Here is a 7,688-nt window from a genome sequence, read left to right on the forward strand (position 1 = left end):
CATAGCGCTCCAACACAAGTCCGTTTCGTCCGTTTTGCAGTACGCCACACCCCTCCCGATGAACAGGACACCCGTTTCGACCTAGGATGTCCGTTTCCTCCGTTTTGCGGTACACCACACCCCTCCCGATCAACAGGACCCCCGTTTCGACCGTAGGAGGTTCGTTTCCTCCGTTTTGCGGTACGCCAAGCCCCTCCCGATCAACAGGACCCCATTTCGAATGTGGCTGGTCGAACACAAGGCCGTTTCCTCTATTGTGCGATACGCCAGGCCTCGTTTCCATCGCCTGTTCCGTCCAAGCCCTCCCGATGAACACGACCATGCATTCGTTCCGACCCAGCCGGTTGGCTCCCCATGAACACGACGACGACGCTGTTTATCCGTTCCGACCCAGCCATGTACATATGCGCGATAGGCGTTAGAGATCCTGCTCATATGTATGTACGTGGCCGTATTTTCTTTCTTGCACCCTCGCCGTTGTACATACGTGTACATGCTACGTGCGCGCCTCTACTACGACACGTGCACGCCTCTACATCTATGACATGTGCACGCCTCTACATCGACCAGTATGTACGTACACGTTCGCGACCAGAATGACAACGCTACGTACGCTTCGACCAGGTGGGTCCCGACTATCAGGCACTTCCTTGCATGCGAAGATGTAGCTGGTGGGTCCCAGCAGTCAGGGGGCGAATCGGTTTTTTTTTGCCCGGACGCACTTCCTTGCATGCGAAGATGTAGCTGGTGGGTCCTAGCGGTCAGGGGGGCGAATCGTTTTTTTTGCCCGTTCGCACTTCCTTGTGTGCGAAGGTGTAGCTGGTGGGTCCCAGCAGTCAGGGGGGAAACATTTTTTTCGCAAAATATGGTGGCCCGTCCGGTGGGTCCCCGCTGTCAGGTGGAGGAATAATTATTTTGCGCGTAATAAGGAGGCACTTCCTTGCTGCGGCCATGGACCCAGCTGTTAGCCTCTCCACGTACAGTCCACATCCGATGGAAGCCGTTCCTTGACCACGTTAACCATGCCACGCCGAGAGCACCAGAGCAGTGGATGACGACGAGGCCTAGGAAGGGGATGACGCGGAGCCGGGGAAGACGCGGCAATGGATGCCCACGCGTAGAGGAGTACGAGGGTTCACTGGTTCGCTGCAGTGTGAGGTTGTCGTCGCCGCAGAATAAAAGGGGGTGTGGGTGAGTAGAGGGATGGCCTGGCCAGCGGTGGGAGTAGTAGGGGGCGTTGAGGCCTCCGCCGCATCGCAGCCAGCCACAGGAGGCAGGAGCACGAGGCACGACCGGCGCTGGTTTGGGCGGCTGGAGCAAGAAGACCAGAGGGTGAAGAAGAACTACGGTCGTTTGATGGACATCGTACGGTCACTGGAGCTAGAATCGTGCATATTGACTAGGTTGACAAAGCCCTCCGTTCCCGTCAACTTAGTAGGCCCACAAGTCAGCCTGCCACTATACTGGGTCCCAGCTAATAGGGGGAGTATTCATATAGCTGGTGGGTCCAAGCTGTCAGCGGCGGTAACGTTTTTTCGCGAAATACTGAGGCCCTTTCGGTGGGTCCCTGATTTGAGGTGGACGAATCATTATTTTGCGCGTAATAAGGAGGCATTTCCTTGCTTGCGGCAGTGGACCCAACTGTCGGCCTCTCCACGTACAGTCCACTTCAGATGCATGTCGGTCGTTGACCACGTTGACCAGGCCGCGCTGAGAGCACCAGGGCGGTGGACGACAGCGAGGCCTAGGAAGGGAACGACATGGAGGTAGGGAAGACTGAACAGTTGTTTCCCACGCGGAGGGGAGTACGACTGAACGAGGGTTTACTGGTTTGTCTGCCGTCGCCGGAGAATAACAGCAGGTGTGGGTGAGTAGAGGGATGGCTAGGCCAGCGATGGGAGTACGATGGGGTGGTGAGGCCTGCGCGGCAGCATAGCCGGCCGCGGGGAGGCGGGAGCAGGCAGTCCCGCCGGCGCTTGTTTGAGCGGCTGGAGCAGGAAGAGCAGAGATTGAAGAAGCATGACGGCCGTTGGATGGCCATCCAACCGTCACTGCTTGTGCGTGAACCTTTTTTTAGGAAAGCCTCAAATCTGTGGAAAATAGCATATAGCCCATCTGCCATTATTTCTAATAATTTACAGCCCATTTGCTAATTCTTAAGGTTTTTTGGAGCCCATATTCTTTTTGTTAGCATTAAAGCCCATATTGTGGCCACGGTTAAAAAATTATACGAAATCTTGCATATTTCGGTGCGGTCCGAACTGTTTTTAATCCTGAAATTTCGACTCATATTCAAACTGATTTTAAAACTAAATGTATATCAATATAAAATCCAACAAATTCTCCTCGTCTTGATGGGCCATTTTCTCGGCCAGCCGAATGAAAGCTCTCCTCGTCTTGAAAGATTTGCAGCCCAACAGGCCTGACAAAGCGACTTACTTGGCAAATCACAAAAAAAAATGGGTTATGGCCGTGGACCCAGCTGTCAGCCTCTCCACGTACAGTACTCTTCCGATGGAAGTCGTTCCTTGACCACGTTGACCACGCCGCGCGGAGAGCACCACGGCGGTGGACGACGACGAGGCCTAGGAAGGGGACGACGCGGAGCTAGGGAAGACGCGGCAGTGGAAGCCCGCGCGGAGAGGAGTACGAGGGTTCACTGGTTCGGCTCCGGTGTGAGGCTGCCGTCGCCGCAGGGCCTGGCCAGCGGTGGGAATAGTAGGGGGCGGTGAGTCCTCCGCGGCAGCACAGCCGGCCACGGGAGGCAGGAGCATGAGGCACGACCGGTGCTGCTTTGGGCGGCTGGAGCAAGAAGACCAGAGGTTGAAGAAGCACTACGGCCGTTGGATGGACATCGTACGGTCACTGGAGCTAGAATCGTTCATATTGACTAAGTTGACAAAGCCCTTCGTCCCCGTCAACTTAGTAGGCCCACAAGTCAGCCTCCCACCAAGGTGGGTCCCAGCTAGCAGGGGGGTATTCATTTTTTTGTGCTAATAAGGAGGTACTTCCGGTGGGTCCGAGCTGACAGCGGGGGGGATGTTTTTTCACGAAATACGGTGGCCCGTCAGGTGGGTCCCAGCAGTCAGGGGGCAAACATTTTTTCGCAAAATACGGTGGCCCGTCCAGTGGGTCCCTGCTGTCAGTTGGAGGAATCATTATTTTCCGCGTAATAAGGAGGCACTTACTTTTTTTTGCGGGCAAATCAGAGAGATTTATTCAACAAAAGTGTTCCCCGGGAATCAGCCAGAAGGCTGGTTACCAAAAAACTAGGGGTCTCCTCTAGCTAACATTCGGTCACATTCAATGTGCATGCACGTTTTGCACATAGATGTGCCGGTAAGTTTGCTGACCTTAATACATGTTGAATCTCAAAAACAGAAAAATCACAACTAAGCGCTCCTATTTCATCTAGGATAGGAGCCACAACCGAACGTGAGTTGTGGCGTGTATGCCAGAGTTGCACTGACTCCTGACAGTCAGTCTCCATTATCACATGCGATTGGCCTCGAAGTTTTGCAAAAAGCGTTCCTTCTCGCATTGATAGGGCTTCCATTATAAGAGGATCGGATATGTCACCGAAAGGCTTGCACCAAGCACCCAAGAGCGCGGATACGGACCGGGCTATGCCACCCGCACCTCCTCGACCTTCCACCACATTGAGTGCTCCATCACATGAAATCTTGATCATACCTGGTTCCGGCGACGTCCAACCATGACCTGTTAGCACAGCTACTTTGTTGCGGGGTAGCTCCAGCAGCCGTGGACCCAGCTGAGACTCTCCACGTACAGTATACTTCCGATGGAAGTCGTTCCTTGACCACATTGATCTCGCAGTGTTCCGTTGCATGCATGCGTCCATGGGCGTGGTGCATTCCCACTGTCAGCCTCTCACGTATAGTCATCTTTCGATGACTCTTGATTGTTGACCACATTGACCACACCGTGCCGAGCGCACCCAGACTGGAACGACCCGGAGATGGGGAAGACGGGGCAGTGGAGTCACAGATGGAGAGGAGGCGGGAACTTCACTGGTTTGGGTGCACGGCAGCACATCCGCGGTGCCGCCCACGGGAGACAGGAGCAAGAACAGAGGTTCAAGAAGGAGCACGGCTGTTGGATTAACATCCAACGGTCCAGCTGCTAGAATCATTTGTTGATTAAGTTGACAAAGCCGTGCGTACACGTCCGCTTAGCAGGCCCACAAGTCAGTCACCAAATCTGACGGGTCCCAGCTGTCAACGGGATGAATAATTTTTTTCGCAAAACAAGGAGGCACTTCCTTCCGTGCGAAGATACAGCAGGTGGGTCCCAGCTGTCAGGCGGAGGAAACATTTTTTTTCAGCTTAATAAGGAGGAACTTTCCTTGCGTGCGACCATGGACCTCGTGGGTCCCAGCCGTCAGGCTCTCCACGTACAGTCCTCTTCCGATGACTCTCGTTTGTTGACCACGCCGCACCGAACATAGCGAGGCGGTGGATGACGGTGAGGCCCCGGACGGGAACGACTCGGAGATGGGAAAACGCGACAGTGGAGTCGCAGATTGAGAGGAGGAGAATGGTTATAACTGGTTTTGTTGCAATTCATATCAAATTCAGGTTGAAAGGACACGTTCATATTCATAGCCAACATTCACTATCAACAACTCAAAAGATTCATATATGCACAAGCTCAGCATATCTATGCATCCAAATGATTGATAGATCACATGACAATATTCATACATAATTCACAAAAAGATTCAGGTATACACATGTTCAGTATGTTTATGCATCCAAATGATTGAGATCACAGCCAATATGATCCATGGACGAACTTTAATTACCTAGGGTGCAGACTGGTAAATGGTGTTCAATCAGAGGTACTTCTTGCTAAAATTAGTTCTTGTACGAGTAAACTTTCGAGTACATAAGAGACAACACAGACAATCTGAAGTTTGCTTGTAGGTTTATCCTCAAATAGTGGCCTCATGCCGATGAAGGTTTGAGCAACTTGGCCACTACTTTCATCCAACTAGTTTACTGGCTCATCTTGGTCCTGTATCTCGCCAAAATTCTACATTGCAGACGAGAAAGGAGGCGGTTGAGAAAATGAACCACCCAAATTTTTTGTGCAGTTCAACTGAAATGGAGCATCCTTGGCGTGCAGACTGATTAAGTCCCAGACGAATATACGCATCAACCAACTTGTCTGGAATCTTTAGACTCCATGCCATATAGTTCCCTACCATATGTGCCGACAACCAAAAGGCACAAGTTGGGACCAAAGACTGGACTGCGTTTTTCTGGGCTATGCACCAAGCAATATTTTTGGCATTCACTCTCCGAATACTTGGAGTTTGACAATTGGTTGACGTCGGTTGATACTCGAATGAATATAGGCACTTCTTGTCAACATCGATGCTTGTTTGAGTGAACTTTGGAGTACATAGCAGCAGCAGTAGTACCTATCCATCTAATCATTTTGTGCAGTTCTACTGAAATCACCCGATGTAATGATTTTCCTATGAGTTCAGGCTCCAAATTACTCCTTTATGAAATTGGCAAACAGTAGCACAATACCAAATTACCAATACATATGATAGGCAGAATAATCAGGATAAAGACCAGTACCAACCTGTGTGAGGTAGCATATCAATTACTATTTCCTTTGACTGGAAGCCGAGATAAGCCAAGCGACTGACATCAAAGGAAGAAAGCAAGCGGAGATTAGCGACTGACAGGAACGGACGGAAGCTATTGAGGCAATGAAGCACCCAAAGTTTTTGTGCAGTGCCACCAAAATCGAGCATCCCTGTTGGCACATATATTGAGAGAGTGGGATTACTGTAATAGTGGGACTAGTTGATGAAACATACACTAACAAATAGAAGCACCCTCATTATCTTAATGGGTAAAGTTAGCAACATAGTAGTGTTGCTTAAAGAGAGGTATTAGTTTATTTAATCAGTGCCAATTAGCTCAATCAACACTCGAAGCATTGCCATTTATCATAGGTTGCAAAACTTAAAAGTGCAAAGATAAAGGAGTTTCTCATGACAGTAGCACGATACAAATAGAGATGACAGCAAACTAATATGGATGAAGGCCTTAGGCCCGTACTAACCTGAGAAAAAAAGCTTATTCATGTAGTCCCATAAGAGATGATAAAGCACTCACTGGAATCACACAATAGTATATATTTTTGTGCACTTCAAATGTATGGTTGAAATCACTCTTGTTTACCAGTGCTGAGATTATATCGAAAGATTATCAAGAACTTCCAGAAGAGTTAAAGCACTGGATGGGATACAGTTCATTGTATTGTCTTGTGTAGTTCCACTAAAATGTATGTGTCGGGGAAACTGATCCACGAACACCTATGGGACCGGCGGACCGAGCCCCTTTCGGTTCGGCGGGGGGCGGAGATCGCACGAAGAGCGGATCGAGGTGAAGCACACGAGCAGTTTACCCAGCTTCGGAGCTCTCCGGAGAGATAACACTCCTACTGCTGCATGTCTGAGTGTATTGAGTTCTTGCTCGGGAGCGCTGAGTGCTACAGTACACCCTAGCTGCTAAACCGAGCGTGAGTGTTTTTCTTCCTTCGAACCCCACTCTACGTTGCGCATGGGCCTCCTTTTATATGCTAAAGGGGTCTCCGACAGGTGGCAACGTAGACAAGGGTAAAAATGGAAAAGGAATTGCGGTTGGTACAACTACCTGTATAGTGTATCATACCTAACCCTGACGGCAGGGGACAAAGGCATTAAATGTCCATCTGCATCGCCCAAATAGTGCAAAAAGGGACCGTCAAGGACGCCACCGCTCGCCACGATGGCAATCTTGTCAGCGTCGCTTGCCACCGTGCACCATTGGCTGCACAACCTCTTGCCACGCACACCTGGAAAGGCCCCAGGGCGACATGTTGGTGGATGTGCTGGAGCGCGGGCACAGAGTGGTAGCTTGCCGCGGCAAGCGCCTTGCCGTGGTCGTTGTCTTGTCGCGTCCGGAAGCTTGTCGCTCACCGGGCCTCGCCGGGACGCGTGGCGGGTCGCAGCAAGTTTCTTGAGGTGCCTTGGTTGGCCTTCCCGGCAAGCTCCTCTTGCCGGGGCCTTGTCTCCTTGGCTTGAATAATTTGTTCTTGAATGGCTCCAAAGGAACCACGGAGGACCTTGGCGGTCACCCGGCAAGCCTTGCCGCGCGGTGCTGCGACTGCCCGTGCACAAGTTCGGGATACTAGTGTACCCCTACTCTAGTACACCGACAGGAGCCCCCGAGCCTGGGCCACACATGGTGCCGAGCGCTGTTGGGCCAGGCCCAAAACAGGGCACGGGCACGCGCGGCCTGGATTACGCCGTATCTCACTTTGTATCCACCGGGCCCTCCTCGGACGGCACGCGTCGAATGCGGCGTCGTGGGAGAGATCGTGGGTGGTTTCTTTATTCGGAAGGACGGAACATCCGCCCCCTCCCTCTTTATAAGCAGGGGAAACAGGGGCAGTTCGCCCATCTCGCCGGTTGCTACTCCAATCTCAAGAATCTCCGCCGCTCCCCCCTTCTTCCCAAAGCTGAAAGAGAGCAGCGCTCCGCCCCCATCGCCACCGGCACCATCAATGCCATCGATCTCTCTCACCACCTCCACCATGGCTCCGAAAGCTGGGAAGGTTGTGAAGTTGGCCGAGGCGCAGCGGCTCGTGGCGCTGCGAAAGGA

The sequence above is a fragment of the Triticum dicoccoides genome, chromosome 7B (genome assembly GCF_002162155.2).
Source record: "Triticum dicoccoides isolate Atlit2015 ecotype Zavitan chromosome 7B, WEW_v2.0, whole genome shotgun sequence".
NCBI classification, from domain to species: Eukaryota; Viridiplantae; Streptophyta; class Magnoliopsida; order Poales; family Poaceae; genus Triticum; species Triticum dicoccoides.